The 18,188-nt window shown below is 39.8% G+C and overlaps 1 protein-coding gene across 5 annotated transcripts in view; it reads right to left on the bottom strand.

The window, feature by feature from the left end:
* The window catches only part of LOC107390723 (TOX high mobility group box family member 2), a 117,511-nt gene that overhangs the window by 88,928 nt on the left and 10,395 nt on the right, over window positions 1-18,188 (bottom strand). The window contains exon 1 of one of the 5 annotated variants that reach the window (XM_054745798.2): window positions 5,086-7,303. The exons of 3 other annotated variants lie outside the window; for them this stretch is intronic. The gene's annotated coding sequence lies outside the window, so the exon portion shown is untranslated. Of the gene's footprint in view, window positions 1-5,085; window positions 7,304-18,188 lie in introns of those variants that run through there. One more of the 5 variants, XM_054745797.2, reaches the window with a different exon arrangement.

The raw sequence follows: 18,188 nt of genomic DNA, 5'->3' as shown, positions 1-18,188 counted from the left end.
AAAAAATATGTATATATATATATATATATATATATATATATATATATGTATATATATAAACTAAATTAAGGAGACATGTTGCTCTGTGGTTCTGGAAGTGAACATCGTAAAGCAAACACACACTATGCCTTTTATTCTTGTTGAAATGTGCAGAATGTACAGTGGAGTGTGGTACAATAGCATAATTGTGTTTTTGAGTTGGAAGAGCAGAAGCATCTGAGCAGAATGCATGCCTTCTAACCTCATGAGATGATCCAGTTGTGAGCAAGGGCAGCTTGATTTCAAGGATGTAACTCAGCTGTTTGGCCTCTATTACAGCAGATTTGACTTCCTCACTATTAAAGTAATCACACCTCATATTATTTCTGCACTTTACTTCAGCCAACTTTAATGACCTTTCTTTCTGCAGGGCAATTAAAGGCAAAACTGTCCAAAATCCATTCCAGATGTATCTCAGCAGAATTCCTTGGTGGAACACAAATATACATTCAAGCTTGAGATGATAAACACGTGAAATGCCAACAGACAGCATGGCGTTAGCGGCCCTCTTCTGTTGTGTGACACACACAGCACCTCTTTTGTTCTGCCACTCACAGCTTCTGTTACTGTAGCCCTCTAATGCACACAGATCAATAACATACTTTCCATTTTAACACGTTGAGCTAATGTTCGGACACACGGTCGGAATTGATCCTGCTCCGTCAACACAAAGTTTTACGTTTATGTTTCTACTTCTCTTTGCAGGCTTTTTCCAAATGATCAGTTCATGATCATGAAAATAATCTCAAAGATTAGCATTATGCTGGTTCCACGTGACGATAACTCTACAAAGGTGTGAGCTAGTGAATGGAAAACAACACAGGAAACATGCACAGTTTTAAATAACTTTTGAAATGTTGTAGCCTTTTTTAGGGATACACCGATACGATACTGGCATCGGCCGAGTTGGGTAAAAGTTAACCGATACCAGGAACCAATGCGGTTGCCTGAAAGTGGCTTAACTGCAACTTGTCATTTATAATAATGTTTTAGTTTTGTGATAATTCCTATTAATGCATTAAATTTTTTATCTACCTCACAGATTTTTTCCTGTTGAAAGCAGAGAAGAAAATAAAACCTGCATTCCAATTCATTACATTTTTTGTGTGTGGTAGAAGTAATCGGTATTCGTAATCGGTATCGGCGAGTACTCAGGTCCAAGTATCGGTATCGTATTGGTTTGCAAAAAAGTGGTACCGTTGCATATCCTTTTTTAAATGTGTTCTTTTGCACATGATGATTGATGACGGTATAATACTGTAACTCAGATAAAAGTATACAAACAGGACTAAAATGAAACACAGCTTCAGTAGAAATACAGCAAATGTTTCCTGTCCGCCCTTCCCCCACAGGAAGTCCACCACATTCTTGCACATTTAGATTAATAAAAGGTGTGACTATACCAAACACATAATAAAGACTTCTAATCTGCACTTGTAACACGACCACACACACACACAAGTACAGGAACTTGGGTGTTATTTTTTTTCAAACAGAGTAAACTTGTGAACTTTGCTGAACAGCTGTATGGAACAAGATGCTGATCTTAAAATTGCAGCAAAATGCACAACAACACTGAAAGTCCACGGACACTTGTTACCTGCCGTTACAGGTTGTGTAACAAATTTATGTTTGGCACAAACACCCAACTCAGAGTGTCAAAGCGCGTGGTCTTCACTGACAGCTCGGCGCAGCATGAACAGCAATTAGACACACCTCAGACAATTAAATCTGTCTGTTACAACCTCTGATCCCTCCCCTCCGTCGCTGATGACTGAAAACAAACACCAGGATGAGGCAGAACATTTGTTATTTTCTGGCCACAACTCATATAGCGGTCTTTTGAAATGATACACTGTAGGAGGATGGGCAGCCCACACAAGATAGTTGGTGCTCCTACTTCTGAGATAAAATGTCTTCAGCGATGAGAATAACGCCGCTTGGCTTGGTTGGATGAGCCAAACTGTCAGAAAGACGGAGACAGAGAGGGGAAGGCGCTAATCTCATTACCTTGTTCCCCTGGCACGAGAGAATAATCATTCCTCTGTGAAAATCGACAGGAGGGTGACGATGGGGAAATAAATAATGATTTAATTGCACACTCCACCATTTCATTTTCCATGTAATTAAATCAGTTAATATTATAAAAACATGTAAACTCCATAAATGACTTAGAGCCATTTGCATTTTTAATCAGACCAGATTAATTCTAATAAGCATGCTGGGTTAAGGCGATGACAGAACAGGCCTATTGTGTGTCTGTCACACTCATTTAATTCTGTCATTATGCCCCATATCCTATTATGATAATTGACTTTTTATTCCCAATCAACAAGCAGTCAAGGTTATTAGGTAATAATCTCTGATTAGACCACTTTTAACCTGAAACGTGTCAGAAGTTTGTCGCCAATGAAGGCTCAAGCGGCTAAAAACAGATATTTAAAATCGCCGCGATGCTAGGCTTATCCAACCTGTCCACTTGCTCCCAATGACAAATGACTGTCAAGAGGTTTGATGTTGACACTTGGCTCTGGGTGTAAAGCAAACACGTTAGACAGAGGAAATGGGGATCTCATTCTTCCCACTGCAAAGTAGGTAAGCAGAGAAGATGAATGTGTCAAGTGTGTGGAGCTATTTCCTTTGGCCCCATTCCTCAAGAAGCCACACATAAAAACACGTTTTCAAAATCCCCACTGCTGTCAACCATTAGAAGTTTTCTGTCTTGAAGAAATGCAAAATGCCCACAACAAAGAGCTGAACAGCTAAAACCAAAGCTATAACAGCTATGATGATGTTAGCCAACCCATCTGGTAGCACCCCCCAAAAAGCATGTAGTGCATGAAATAGCTGCAGAGATGTAGGTCAGAGGATGCCAGTTGCACCAACAGTCATAATGCAGCATCCAAGCATGTGGTCGTGGGCATTCTTAGCCCTCGGTGCTACAGTTACAGTACTGACATGCTTACGTTTTATGGCATTTCTTTGAAATAGTCAAAATGTACCTTTCAGTTGTACTTCTCTGCTAACCACAATATGATTTTGAAGGTAACGGGTTCTTGCTGTGAAAACACAGGGTAGAAAACGCCCCAGAAGCTTTTAAATTTGAACCATTGAGTTTTAAATTACATGGCTATTTTCCGAAGATGTATTCTTCTGGTTGATTTAAATGAAAGAAAGATTTTAACATGAATCATCCAGGAAAACAGTGACAAAAATATAGTTTTATTCATTGAATTTTCCAAACAAAGGCTGGATGCACTTCCCGGTATTTTACACTTTTAATGATTAATCTATCTTTAAATGTTGCTTTTACCAGGTTTACGTGTAGGTAGGCATGCCTTTTAGTCTTTACCTGTACATCGGGGACATTTTGGCCAAGTGAGGACATCAAGTCAGGTCACTTGGTAAACTTTCTACTAGTTTGTTTTAGAACTAGGATGTGAATTAAGTTTTAGTTAAGGTTAGAGTTAGGAGTAGACAGGCAACAGTTAGGGTTAGAGTTAGGGTTAGGCAAGATTGTGTGTGTGTGTGCGTGTGTGTGTGTGTGTGTGTGTGTGTGTGTGTGTGTGTGTGTGCGTGCGTGCGTGCGTGCGTGCGTGCATGCGTGCGTGCATGCGTGCGTGCATGCGTATGTGGACAGAATTAAAATGGAAAAAATGTCTTCCATTCAGTACTGTAAACAATGCCAGGAAAACGGTGGGGGCTGGGAGCGCTTTGCTCCAGGGGAGGGAACTAAACCTTTAACGTCCACAGCTTATTTTCTGTCCTCAACAAAACCATATTTTACTTGTGTGTCTAAAATCAGCATCAGGGCAAAACAAGCTGACAATGATCTGGTACGACAGGTAGAGCGATCAACTTACAGAGTGCCATGTGAATGTATTTGTGGTTCTTTTGAGAAGTTATTAAAAAATGTTCTGCCTCAAAGTAAAAGAAAATAAGTACAACCTTGGAAACAGTCAGAAAACACAAGTTCTGCTTTATCAAACAGAGAAAACCTGATCTCAAGAGTTATATGTCTATCCTCCGCGCACAGCCCTGTCACCCACCCACAAGCAATTTCACTTTAACACTCTAGAGACCTAATAAACCTTTTCATTTCACAGTCAGACCTCATGAAAGCGCCTCACAATTTGCATTTTACTATTTATCTGTAAAGAAGACTTAATAAGTTCCCTCTTGAGTACACACGAGGTGAGCGTTACTATGGGGACGCAGAGTGCTTCTCTGTGCTTTGTGGCGCTGAGGTCTGCTCTATTGTGGCGAGAGACAACAGCTGTCTTTACCTTTGGCAGACAAACAGACTCATTAAGGGCGGCCATGTTTGTTTTTGTGCCTGATACCTAGCCCTGAGCAAACACTGCCATATCTCCACTCCACAGTCCTTGCAGTCTCAACATTTCCTTTCCCTATAGGGGAAGGAGACCCTGGCACACCGAGGCTGTCGTACTTTCTTTTCTTTTTTCCCCCCCACAACCTCTGAAAATGCTGCCAATTCCTTTCAAGAAATGCACGCTTAATTGAGAAATCTTGCAAGAAGTTCGAGTTAATGAAATGCTCACAAGTACTAAGCATGCTGGAGGGATGTTGGTGTGAATGTTGTGTGTGTTTAATATGCATAATGTATGTCATTATGTTGCCTGATACCACATCTTCTGGTATGTTACAAGAAAAGACCTCTTTGTTTGTTGCGGAGAAGACAAAATAAAGGCGTCATTATTTGATTCGCTCACAGCTAACGCTCAAATCTGCAGTGAAAGGTTTCACTTGCATATTTTCTCCTCTCTCAGCAATGTCTGCGTCTTGACTGACAAGGCAGGTTGAATTCATGAGGCTTTGACAAAAATTCCATTTAAGAGGGAAAATGGCATTGAATGTCATTCCATTACTGCAGATGGCAAACATGGGAACACTCGAACCCAGGAGGCATTTATATTAACATACACAAAAAAGCAGACAGACCCTCTCCTTTCCCCTAGTTAAAAATACACCCAGCGCTGGAAAATTCTTGGCCCTTTAAGAGTAGTATACCAAAAATGTACTCACTTATTTGATTTCATCTCTCTTCACCATTTGTCAGGACCAAAGTCACAATGCATTGTGAAATGAGTTCTTAATGTGGAGTAATGAGGCTGTCAAGGCAAAGGAGCCTCTGCTTGTTTGAGTTTGACTCATGCTGTAGATTCAATTAAATCAGCTGAAGTCAACTTGGCCCTGGGCCTGATCGGTAATGGCTGACCTCATTCGAACAATGCCCTGACATATTGAAACAATAAGAGGAAGGACATTGAGTCAGTTGCAGAAGCAAACTCCACTCAGACGCAATAAGGTAGAAAATTTTCAATGAAGTCACCCAAGTGTTTAAAAGCTCCATGTAGGCATGTGTATTTGGGGTAATCTGGATTTATTTCATGCTTAAGTAACTTGTTTTAGGAAATCTTATAGAGAGACGGGTCCTTAAAGAAACAATGTGTAGTTTTTACCATATATTATAGGAACAATCTATAGAAACACTGTTGAAAATTAATAATTGATGTCCTAGGCGGCTTTGTACCATATAACCATAAAAATTGAGTCTAAAGTACATAGGGCGTGGTTCTAGCGTCTTTGGGGACGCCATACCAGACGCCACGTTTCCTTCTGGCTGGCTCGGGATCCTGCGCCTGCCAATGACATCACACTAGATGATTGGCTGGATGTACGACTTACGGAAGTTACTTCCCCCCACTCAAAACCATTTAGGTAGTAAGAAACATGAATTTGATAACAAAACTGCTAAACTCTTTCCAAAACCTATGTGAAAGAACAGAATCGAAAAAGAGATGCAATATATTTTGGTCGAGCGGTATTACTGTAGTATGATGGCGTCGTCAACAGGCGCAGGACCCCGAGCAGATCCAGAAACTACAGCGCCAGAAAACTACGATCGGCACTGCTTTCTATCAATGGAATTAACTGAAGGACCAATGTCTGAGGAGTCACGCCGAGGTCGCAGGCTTTCTGCTCCACAGGTAACAACGTTTACTGTAATGTTTTTAAACTAGCGACAGTCATGGCGATATGGTGTAAAACTACCCTGAAATGTATGTACTGCCCCCTTGTGGCAGGAAACTACACACTGCCGCTTAAAAGTGACGGTATGCATTTTTCCTGGCGATAGGGGCACAAGAGTTAAGTGCTCACCCCATAATCGGAAGGCTGTAGGTTCGAGCCCCGCTCAGTCTGTCGTTGTCGTTGTGTCCTTGGGCAAGACACCTAACCCAACTTGCCTGCTGGTGGTGGTCAGAGGGACCGGTGGCGCCAGTGCCCGGCAGCCTCTCCTCTGTCAATGTGCCCCAGGGCAACTGTGGCTACATCGTAGTTCATCCCCACCAGTGTGTGAATGTGTGTGTGAATGGGTGAATGACTGATTGTGTTGTAAAGCACCTTGAGGGGTTCCAGGACTCTAGAAGGCGCTATATCAAATACAGGCCATTTACCATTTACTTAGACCTGCGCCGATGTACTTTATACCCAACGTTTATGATTATATGTTACAAAGCCGCCAATATTTTTCCACAACTGAGCATCACCTAATGTTCAACAACATTTGATGGATATTTCCAGAGATACATGATAAAAGCTTCATGGGCTTTTAAATCTTATACTTATAGTCTTATACAGTAAAGAAACGACTAACATCTGTTTCACCAGAAGTTTTGAGGACCTTAACACATCCTCTGCCTGCAGTAAATGAAAACAGAGTTGCTTTAGGTGTAAAAGTACATAAAAGGCCTCAAACACAGCTGGATCGCTTCTTTGTTTAGAGGTTTACTTGTGCTTGGAGGTCTAAACTGATTTATTTGGATGATGAAATGCCTGGAATCTAAATCATGACACAAACACTCCCGAGGCAATGTAAACAACCTTTCCAGTTCCAGTCTACAAGCATATTTCTGAAATAAATAAATAAATAAATAAATAACACAAACGCCAAAGGCAAAATCGCTTTTGACTTTAGTGGGGGTTTCCACCTAAAAGAGGGCGCTCCTTCACATGTCTAAGAGACAGTGTGTATCTCCAAAAGGCTTATCTTGCTCCTGCTGGGAATGTACATTCAGTGCATTTGCTAATTTTAAACTGCATTGAATATTTTTTCCCTGAGCAAATAAAGTTTGGCAAGACAAAAATGTCTCGAGTGTTTCGTGGAACAGAAATGAGGTAACCAAATCAAAACGGAACATCCTGTTTTACTTGCACTTGTTTTTCTATTCACCAGGGCAAAAGCAGTTACAGTAAACAGATAAAAGAGCACACACACACACACACACACACACACACACACACACACACACACACACACACACACACACACACACACACACACACACACACACACACACACACACACACACACACGCGCGCGCGAACAGGAACTGCTACTCGTTAAGCAACATTCCCTCCGGCCCTTACTCCATTAGAAATTAAGACTTGGCACAATTAGTGGCAGATTGGTCTCAGCTCAGTGCGCTGGAGTCACACTCTCAAGGCTCTAAGATGACTTAATTACAGGTACTTCTCCAAGCAATGTGTGAAAAGTGTGTGATGGAGCACACAGTGATCATGCTAAAGCAAGCCACAAGGTGCAAAACTAACTGCTGGGAACAGGATAGCCTTAAAGAAGAAGTCTACGACACAGATGTGTCTGCTGTGAGGAGGCGCATGGACTGTTGCTTATTTTAAAGGTGTGGGGCACTCGTTTAAAGAAAGAAAATTACATTTTATATAGTGTCTCTCAAGATAAAAGTCACGAGGCGCTTCACAAAAACAAAAAATTTCAAATATAAAAATGTTTTTTTTTTCATTATTTAAAAATATGTTTAAAATGACTAAAAATAAAACAATTTGTGATAAAAATGTAAGGAAAGGCAGAGAATATGAATAAGAGAGGGAAATCGGGGGATCCTGGGAAAGGTAGAAGAGGTAGAAAGAGAATAGGAGAGGGTGGTGACAAAGGTCACGCAATTAATCGATACTTTTGCAGTGGTCTCTAGCAGGAATGAGTGCCTTGCAAGTCGTACTTGGGAGAAAAAAGTGCAGCTGTTCTTGTTTCAGGTTCTTGAAGATCATCATCATCACAACAGGATTTGGAGTCTTACTTCCTGATGTTTCGACATCTCACCTCTGATTGGTTAACACAGGGCTGCCAACTCTCTTGCATTGAGTGTGGGACACATGCTTTTGACCCTCTTCACATGCTCTCATGCCACACGTCTTGCCATATCCTACACTGAAGGAGCAAAGCCCGCTGCTCCTCCACATCGAGGAGTCAGTTGAGGTGGCTTGGGCATCTGGTCAGGATGCCTGCTGGATGCCTCCCTGGTGAAGTTTTCTGGCACGTCCAACGGGGAGGAGACCTAAAGGGAGACCCAGGACACATTGGAGGGACTATGTTTCTCAGCAGGCCAGGGAATGCCTTGGGATTCCCTCGGGGGAGCTGGCTGAAGTGGGTGGGGAGAGGGAAGGCTAGGTCTCTTTGCGTAGGCTGCTGCCCATGAGACCCGACTCCGGATGAGCAGCTGAAAATGGATGGATGGATTTATTTTATATAAAAAGAGTAGAAAAGTGTCCACAAATCAAAATAGTTGGTAGTACTATTGCCTTGCAGCGAGAAGGTTGCAGGTTTGAATCCTCTTTGATCGGAGATAGCATGTATGCGTGGGTTTCTCTGGGTGCTCCGGTTTCCTCCCACATACCAGAAACATGCATACTTAGTTTATTTGAGGTCACTTTGGGTCATAGCATCAGTTAAATAAAAACGTAAGAGATATACATGACTGCATAAATGAATCAGAACCGCACTAATGACTGATTATTATTGGTTTATAAGGTCAAACTCAGTAAAATACCACCACCACTCTGGATCCATATAACCAAGCATCTGCTCCTCAGTGCTGGAATGTAAGCACAGAAACAAGGTCTTTCATTACAATCTTGAAGGAAAATGGACAGCAAACGTATTTTTTATGCGTTTCATCACTCTGCTTACGACAAGGACACAAAGCACATTTTTTTGTAATTGAACCAACTGTAGTTTGTGTAATGACCGACCGTTCTGCCCTTCAAGCTGCAGGGAGACAAAAAGAGCGATGTGATCGCTCCGTGTACTCCCTTCTGTCACGTGACACCACGGCCCATTATATTGTGATGTTGCCATCGAATGTGAGGAAATGAAATGCCTTGGGGCTAATGTTGGCTGTGTGTGTGTGTGTGTGTGTGTGTGTGTGTGTGTGTGTGTGTGTGTGTGTGTGTGTAAGGAATTTAGAACAGCAAAAGTGAGTAAAGGTGACCTTGTTTAATTTTGCATTGTTTCGAAATGTACCTCAACTGTATTATTCTGCCAACTGGACATATTTTTATTCCGTTTGCTTTAAAAACAATCTTCTCAGACTTAAACCAATTACATTAATTAATAGCAGGAACATTTTTATTAAAAATTTCCAAATAATTATACAGCAGTGCAGCCTACCTGTGCCGTTCATCCATCATACATTATTCATTACTTTGTTCGAAGTTACTAACATGTTTATCAACATTTTGTATTAAGTATTAAATTCTCATATGAGGAACATTTATGACTTGACAACTGGTGATTAATGATTTAGCAACACATGCATCAGACTTTTGCTTTTGTTAACTACAGCAGTCCGTCCTTATTTACAGGGTTAACACTAAAGAGGATAAGGCAAGGTCAGGCAATGTGAAAAATGATCATAGGAGGTCTTTTTTTTTTTACAATGAAAACTATTCTATCACAATTCACCTTCAGTTTTAATTATAGTTGTTTTGTCCTCTTTAATGATCTACTGTACAACACACTGATGAGCAGAGCAGCCCTCAATGAAAATAAAGCATGAAATCCCATATATATGTGTGTGTGTGTGTGTGTGTGTGTGTGTGTGTGTGTATATATATATATATATATATATATATATATATATATATATATATATATATATATATATATATATATATATTAAAGCAATGAAAGGTAAAGCAATAGTGACAACAGGCCATGCAGAGACATCTACTTTGAAACAAGGCCATGGAAGAAGAAGTAACACATCATTAGGACTTTCCTTTATGAACACACTAAAGTAATCAGGCTTAGAGTGTGTTACATCTAAAATAATCCAGGCAGAAACGGTCCTTGACCATGCTCTGTTCTCTTACTAAACATGTCCTACACATCCCACCGTCTTTCTGCTTTGGCAAATCGTCAACACATTCAGATCCTTCATTAGCTAACATCATCAACACTATGTTAGGACACGTGTTTCTAACCCTAAACTCAACACAAACAGTGCACAACACACACAATTCACATGAAACCCTTTTAAGGTAAGCAAAAATAAATAATTTGCCCTTTGGGGAAATTACAAACTGGTTTTAAAGCAAAAACTCAACAGACTTGCAAAGAAAAAAACTGTCCGAGTCATTCAAATTAATTTAATGACTTGCCTTCCTTCCTCACCTGCCGTCAGCAGGATCACCTTCCACCCACCTCTTCATTTATCTACCTCCTCCCGTCTCTTCCTCAGGCCATATACTGTGATGCATAACACCCACATTAATCTGATCTTGTCATTATGTGCAGGCTTTAATCACACCAAATCTGTTAGACACTTCAGAACTGCTTAGAGATGACTTGTGTTGGTAGTTAGCTGGAAGAAATCCTGCATGCTGCTGTTAGCTTCTCACTAACAGCTGTACTTTATATGCACACAATCATATTAATCCAAATTAAGTCAAGTGTGTTTAAAAATGCACCAGAATTATTGAAGATAATAATATAGAATATAGAATAATTCCCATTTGGGAACAATCATTTGCACTTATAGCATCCCAACTGGTTGGCACTAACTCCAGTGACTTCATGTTCACTGCTAGACTTCATGCACTGAGACAAATTATGTAAATGACACTCAGTGTTTTGTCCTTAACAAAGAGATTCCAGAACATGATAAGGGAGATCAACCACTCCAACAGATTATGAACGTCAAAGAACTAAAACAGATTTTATCTGTCTGGATTCTTCAGTCTATTTCATTTCTTAAGTGTGGTCCTACTCTGCCACTAACCTAAAGTCTGCATTTCACTGAGCTGCAACTGTGGGCTACAAATTGTGAACAGTGAGGGAGTTTTCATAAAACGTTAAATATGCAAACAAAGGTGAGTTGCAGAGCCTCATCTATAGAAATGTGTTCTGAAACCTTCCTGGAACTGTCCTGTGTTTATTTTCCAGCAGTCCAAAAGTGGTAGTAATATGAAACAACTTTGGGAAAGGTTGGTGATCAAAGTGGGAACCGAATGAGGGTGAATAGTGAGCAAGCCTAAGCGTATTCATCGGGTTCTGCAGGAGCTGCTAATCACTCATTTTAACCAAATCTGCAGTGTTTAAAGCTGCAGTACAGAGTTTTCCCCTGTCCGGTTTTATTTATTATGCACTGTGATATTATAAGGGCAATACATTAAAGATGTAGTTCACCGAAAAAATAAAATAAAATTATTATTTCTGATTAGATTTGGTGACTACGTTTTTCATGTAAGCTGAACACGAAAACAGTCTCCAACACCTATCTCCTGGATTAGCTTAGACAGTGAAACTCTAGGATTTGAAAATCCTGACAGTGTGACATCACACTGTCACTTAACATTCATGGACCTACCCATCTTGACTCGTGAAGGGGGAAGGCTGTTGTTAGTTTAGGATCCAGGAAACAGCACAGAACATCTCGACCTAGTAGAAGCTAACTGTTAGCATTAGCAACTCCACCACATGGCAAAACTCCTCCAGGCTTGTGTTATTTGTGGAGATAAAACATCAACGTTGCAAAGCAAATGGAGTCAGTGGTAGAGTCGCATTGCTGTTTGCCAATCAGAGAGGAGATGTCCAAATATCAAGAAGTAAGACTCCAAATCCTGCCATCTGAAGCTCTCCTCTGATCTAGCAATCTTCTAGATCCTAAAACAGACACACCAGGGTTTTATGTACCCAAAGTGAAACTTATAAGTCATTCATTCTTACCATTAAACAAGTGACCCACACCTTTAAGAACGTGCCTTGGTTGATGCCAGGGACGAAATTTTGATTTCAGAAGTGGGGGGGACACAGCAGGCTTGTGCGGATTTGGGGTGGGGGGTGTTATGTAAAGACCCCTTGACACGTCACGTGCCCATCTCAATAATTTTCCATCCTCAATATATATATATATATATGTATATATATATATATATATATATATATATATATATATATATATATATATATATATATATATATACAGTTGTGGTCAGAAGTTTACATACACTTGTAAAAAATATAATATAATGGCTCTACTGAGTGTCCCGTTATTTCTAAAACTCTGATTTTTCTCTGATAGAGTGAATGGAACAGATACTTCTTTGTCACAAAAAAACATTCATGAAGTTTGGTTCTTTAATGTCTTTATTATGGGTTAGCAGAGAAAAGTGATCACATTTGCTGGGTCACAAATATACATACAGCAACATGAACTAGCGATTTTGGTGACTTAGAAACGTGTCAGTGAACTGAGCTTCATAGCATGGCCTCTTAACTTCTTGTGAGTGATTATGAGTGACTACAGCGGGTGACTTCTCTTAGGCCAGGTAAATAGGGCTCATTGGATACAAACGCCCACAAACGCTACAATGGGAAAGTCAAAGGAGCTCAGCATGGATCTGAAAAAGCAAATTATTGACTTGAACAAGTCAGGAAAGTCACTTGGGGCCATTTCAAAGCAGCTGCAGGTCCCAAGAGCAACAGTGCAAACAATTGTTTGTAAGTATAAGGTGCATGGCACTGTTTCATCACTGCCAAGATCAGGAAGAAAACGCAAGCTATCACCTGCTGCTGAGAGAAAATTGGTCAGGAGGGTAAAGAGTGAACCAAGAATCACCAAAAAGCAGATCTGCCAAGAATTAGAAGCTGCTGGAACACAGGTGTCATTGTCCACAGTCAAACGTGTTTTGCATCTCCATGGACTGAGAGGCTGCCGTGCAAGAAGGAAGCCCTTGCTCCAAAAGCGGCACCTTAAGGCTCGACTGAAGTTTGCTGCTGATCACATGGACAAAGATAAGACCTTCTGGAGGAAAGTTCTGTGGTCAGACGAAACGAAAATCGAGCTTTTTGGCCACAATGCCCAGCAATATGTTTGGAGGAGAAAAGGTGAGGCCTTTAACTCCAAGAACACCATGCCTACAGTCAAGCATGGTGGTGGGATTATTATGCTGTGGGGCTGTTTTGCTGCCAATGGAACTGGTGCTTTACAGAGAGTAAATGGGATAATGAAGAAGGAGGATTACCTTCACATTCTTCAACATAACCTAAAATCATCAGCACGAAGGTTGGGTCTTGGGCGCAGTTGGGTGTTCCAACAGGACAATGACCCCAAACACACATCAAAAGTGGTAAAGGAATGGCTAAATCAGGATAGAATAAGGGTTTTAGAATGGCCTTCCCAAAGTCCTGACTTAAGCCCCATTGAAAACATGTGGACAGTGCTGAAGAAACAAGTCCATGTCAGAAAGCCATCAAATTTAACTGAACTTCACCAATTCTGTCAAGAGGAGTGGTCAAAGATTCAACCAGAAGCTTGCCAGAAGCTTGTGGATGGCTACCAAAAGCGCCTAATTGAAGTGAAAATGGCTAAGGGACATGTAACCAAATATTAGCACTGCTGTATGTATGTGACCCAGCAAATGTGATCACATTTCTCTGTTAACCCATAATAAAGACATTAAAGAACCGAACTTCATGAATGTTTTTTGTGACAAAGAAGTATCTGTTCCAATCACTCTATCAGAGAAAAATCAGAGTTTTAGAAATAACGGGACACTCAGTAGAGCCATTATATTATATTTTTTACAAGTGTATGTAAACTTCTGACCACAACTGTATATATATATATATATATATATATATATATATATATATATATATATATATATATATATATATATATATATATATATATATAAAAGTTACAAAATGTACAACTCTATTATTATTTTTATTTATTATCATTATTGAAGTGCAGTTTTGGCTGTTGACAATGGATAGGTCATTGTATTTATTGTTTTGGGTCTTTTTTTAATTGTTTTTGTGCAACATTTTCTAACAGGGAGTGAGATTCCTTTTTTATTTAATTTTTGTTTGTTATTTTTATTCATTTAGAAGTTCTGGTTCTGGACATTTCAATGTTAAATGAAGGTTTATTTGTTGCATTTTAAAGGGTGTACTTGCATTATTATGATATATTAACATTATATTAGTGGTTATTTTGATCTAGATAATGTTGACAATGATATCGTTTATCATCAACAATTTGTTGGACAAAATATCGTCCAGCAAAATGTGTTACATTCCCAGGCCTAGTCAAAAGTATAAAAATTATTTATACATAAACGGTCCCTCCTGAGATCTGGCCGTTTGTTCATTTGCTGTGTTAGAGGACATGCTGAACTAATGTTTTACACATGATCATCACCCTAACATTTGGGTGTATAAAAACATATTAAATATGTTTTTTCCCTTAAAAGTGTTTAAACAGTTGTTGCATTTCAACACACAAAAAATAAATGGAAAAAATAAGATAAATCTAATGAAAAGTGTACATCTTTGACATTAAGCTTAAAAAAATCTGTTGACGATGATGATACTGTTCATTTTTCAGAGCTTTTTAATGTGAAAATATGCATTGCAATAGATAAGTTTACAATAAAGTTAAATGATAAAAGTTTTGAAGTTACACTTCTACTACTACTAGTAATAATAATTATGATGATAATAGTAATAATAAAAAAAATAATTATAATAATACGAATAAATTGTGTCTGAGGAGTCAGTTATGTGGAGGAGATGAGTTTGTAAAAGTTAGTTTTGAGTATGTTTGTGAAGGAGGAGGTGAGTCTGAGCTTAATGCAGGGGTGTCACATGTTCCAACTTACGTTTTGACTTTGAAAGAAGTCTCTTATATCCACTTTTCGTTTTCTTGACATGCTGCCTCCTGGCTGTGCCTAACTACCAAAGACTCACAAATGAACACTTATTCAAATGTTATGTAATGAAAGCTGAGCTGAGCTCTGATATTACACAGCGTCTAGTTGACGATGTGACTCAGTACCGGTGTTCCCTAGCGGCTCCAAACTAGCAAAACAACGTGAGCACGTTCTGACTGTTTACAACTTGAGTGACAGCAGCAACAGCCAATAATACGTTAGCAAGTATCAGCAGAGCCAATAGATTAGCTTTTGGGCGGGTCTAATAGGAAACCGGTTTCCGTTTCGGTCCTAGTGCTCAATTAAATCCATTTAATGGAGCGTAACATTGTTTTTGGACGGAAAAAAGTGAAGGGGACCGAAACTGCCTTTTGAAAAAGTGGGGGGGACATGTCCCACCCGTCCCCCCCCAAAATTACGTCCCAGGTTGATGCAGAGTTGGCAACCGTTCTCATGGATAAATAAATCTTTAAAATATATGAATACACAAGATAACATGAGTGTGAAAATTGTAAAAGAACGTGTTTTAGCTCTGTTTGTCAGCTAGAGGAGCACGTTCATGAACGAGAGGCGTTGCTTTCGGCCGTAAACACGAAAGTGGAAACCACGATGTAGTGTGATACGTTTTTCAGACACTAGATGGTGCCATCAGATTAAAAACAACATCCGGAGATTATCTTTAAGTAAGGAAACATCTAAAACCAGCAGAAATCCAGCACTTGTAATGATAGCACACCCTTGCTAATGCTAAAAACAGCTAAAACAATTGTCTAAAGCTGATAAGTGTGTCAGAACATCAACCACTAGTGCATGCTGGGGACTTGGTTGCATTCTCATTGATTGACAACTGCCTCTTGTGGATATGCAACTATTAGTCAACGCTCTAGGATCGGGTAAATGATATGTTTTGAGGCCAGGGTAGGGACTTTTAAAATTAAATTTAAGGGGAAAGTTTGATGTCTAGAGGTTTTGTGAGACTTGCCATCTGACAAGGTGATGTTTGTGTGTGGAACCAGTTTGTTTGTAGTTTTTACCGTTTTGCAGCACACCACACACCGTAGCACCAAAACTGGTATATTTGGGATTTTGTATCTCCTCGTGTGTGGGGTATGTCGTTAAGAAAATCATCCGACAATGTAAAAATCTCGCCGTGTGAATCGGGCTTTACAAGTTCAGAGTCATTTACATTTGAAGAAGTAAGAGCTTCACTGTCAATGATTCATTAAGCAAATACCACAGGGTGAGGTTTTGTGATTTGTCCCTGAGATATAAGGCAGCATTTGGTTTCATACAGTTGGTTTAATTATGGCTTCTCCAGCGATGGGGATTTCAGGCTTAAACTACAAAGTGTGACAGGAGTTCTTTGGGAAAGGCTCCACAAAATAAGCCCAGAGTTCTTTTACTCAGTTTTTTGTCCCTGTATCGTTATTTTAATCTAATGCTTTTGCTCTTAATCTGTACCAGATTGCATCATTTTCTGCTAGAAATAAAAAGAATCTTCAATACATTTGTAGTCAGAGTCAGACAGGGACATTTATTTCTACACAGTAGTGTGTGTCACAACATGTTTAGTGTGATTATAGTTGAATCTGTGATGCAGAGGGATAGACATATTCCTCTGTTTTAATCATGTAAAAGTTGAGGACAATAAGTGATGAAGGAAATGTTTTTGTCAGTTGAGAATTCCCATCGGTGTTTGGGGGTTGCTGCACGAATGGGCCGTCAGCATTTAGGGTTCAAAAGAAAACAGCAGCTGGAGCTCCTGTCTGTGTGAAAACCAAGGCTACCCAGCTCTGTGTCAAGTGCCATTGTTTTGGTAATAGTAAACCTGGGGCACTTGCCAGGAGGCATTAGTCATTCATCTAACAAGTTCCACAAAGCAAACCACAAAGTGCTCCACTGTTGACTTCCTCTTATTGAATTATGAGCACATAAGCACATTTCCAAGTATCCCAGAGCAAGGGAGAAACTTTTAAATGGCCTGCTAACTGAAATATGGCCGCCATTTTTATTAGTCTTTTTATAAAGTTGGGTTTTTACAGAGCAACGGGGAGAATTACAGGAGACAAGCAACGAGGTAGAGGGTGAAAGGCGGATAGGAGGGGATTAGGGCGGAGTGCAATTATTTAGCAGGCCGGGCATTCGACATTATCTCTAATTACCCACAAAGAAATGTGTAACCCAAGCCAAAGATTAAGCTGCATTATAGAGCTTAATAAACCATGACCATCCCTCGGTTTCATCCCCTTTCCCTGCCTGGCTTGTCTCTGGTTTGGGCGTTTTCAACACCTTTGTTTGCATAACACTGTTGCAGCTGTAACAATGAAACAGTCCAATAAGATTTGTAAATTCTGTCAGTAAAGCCTAGTTTATACTTCTCCGTCTGCGCCAGTACAGATACATCTAACACTATTATGCATTGTTGCAAGGACAGAAACCACCTTTATAAATGTTGGTTGAATATGACGGAGACCACAAGCCTGTGATTGGTCAGGATGCCTCTTTCTTCCTTCATCAACAACACCACCATTACCCCTCAAAAAAAAAAAAAAAAAAAAGGGAGTCGAACATATCCAGTGACAGACCTGTAGCAGATTGGAAAAAATCTCATGGAAAAAGTTTGACGATATAAACTTTAACACATCTGTGACTAAAGGAGTACAAAGATGAATGGCAAACATTTTATTTGTGTCAGGAAATTACATGAAACATGAGTTTAAAGGTGGTGACTGGATGAAGAGGTGGACTAAAAAGTGTCTCAAATATATAAACACAACAAAAACTCGCTAGAGATTCCCCAGAAAAGTACTACGCCCTCTACTGTCCTGGTGGGAGAATTGATTCCCAACACTGACAAACCAACGGAGCAGTATAAAAGAAAAATGTCTCTGTGGTTTTTTTTAACACGGACAATTTTGTCCCCCATTCCCCTCCACCTCTTCATGCACTCGCCACCTCTAAACCCACATTTCCTGTCATCTCTGTTCACGAATAAAACGCTTGCTGCGCATCTTTTCGCTCCTCCAGTCACGGGGGGATAAAACATTCATATTTTTAGAGTTTTTCTCCGAGGTATTCTTCAAGCTTCT

The sequence above is a fragment of the Nothobranchius furzeri genome, chromosome 15, assembly GCF_043380555.1.
Source record: "Nothobranchius furzeri strain GRZ-AD chromosome 15, NfurGRZ-RIMD1, whole genome shotgun sequence".
Classification (NCBI taxonomy): domain Eukaryota; kingdom Metazoa; phylum Chordata; class Actinopteri; order Cyprinodontiformes; family Nothobranchiidae; genus Nothobranchius; species Nothobranchius furzeri.
Note: the sequence above shows the minus strand (reverse complement) of the source record. Positions and strands in the feature narration are given on the sequence as shown.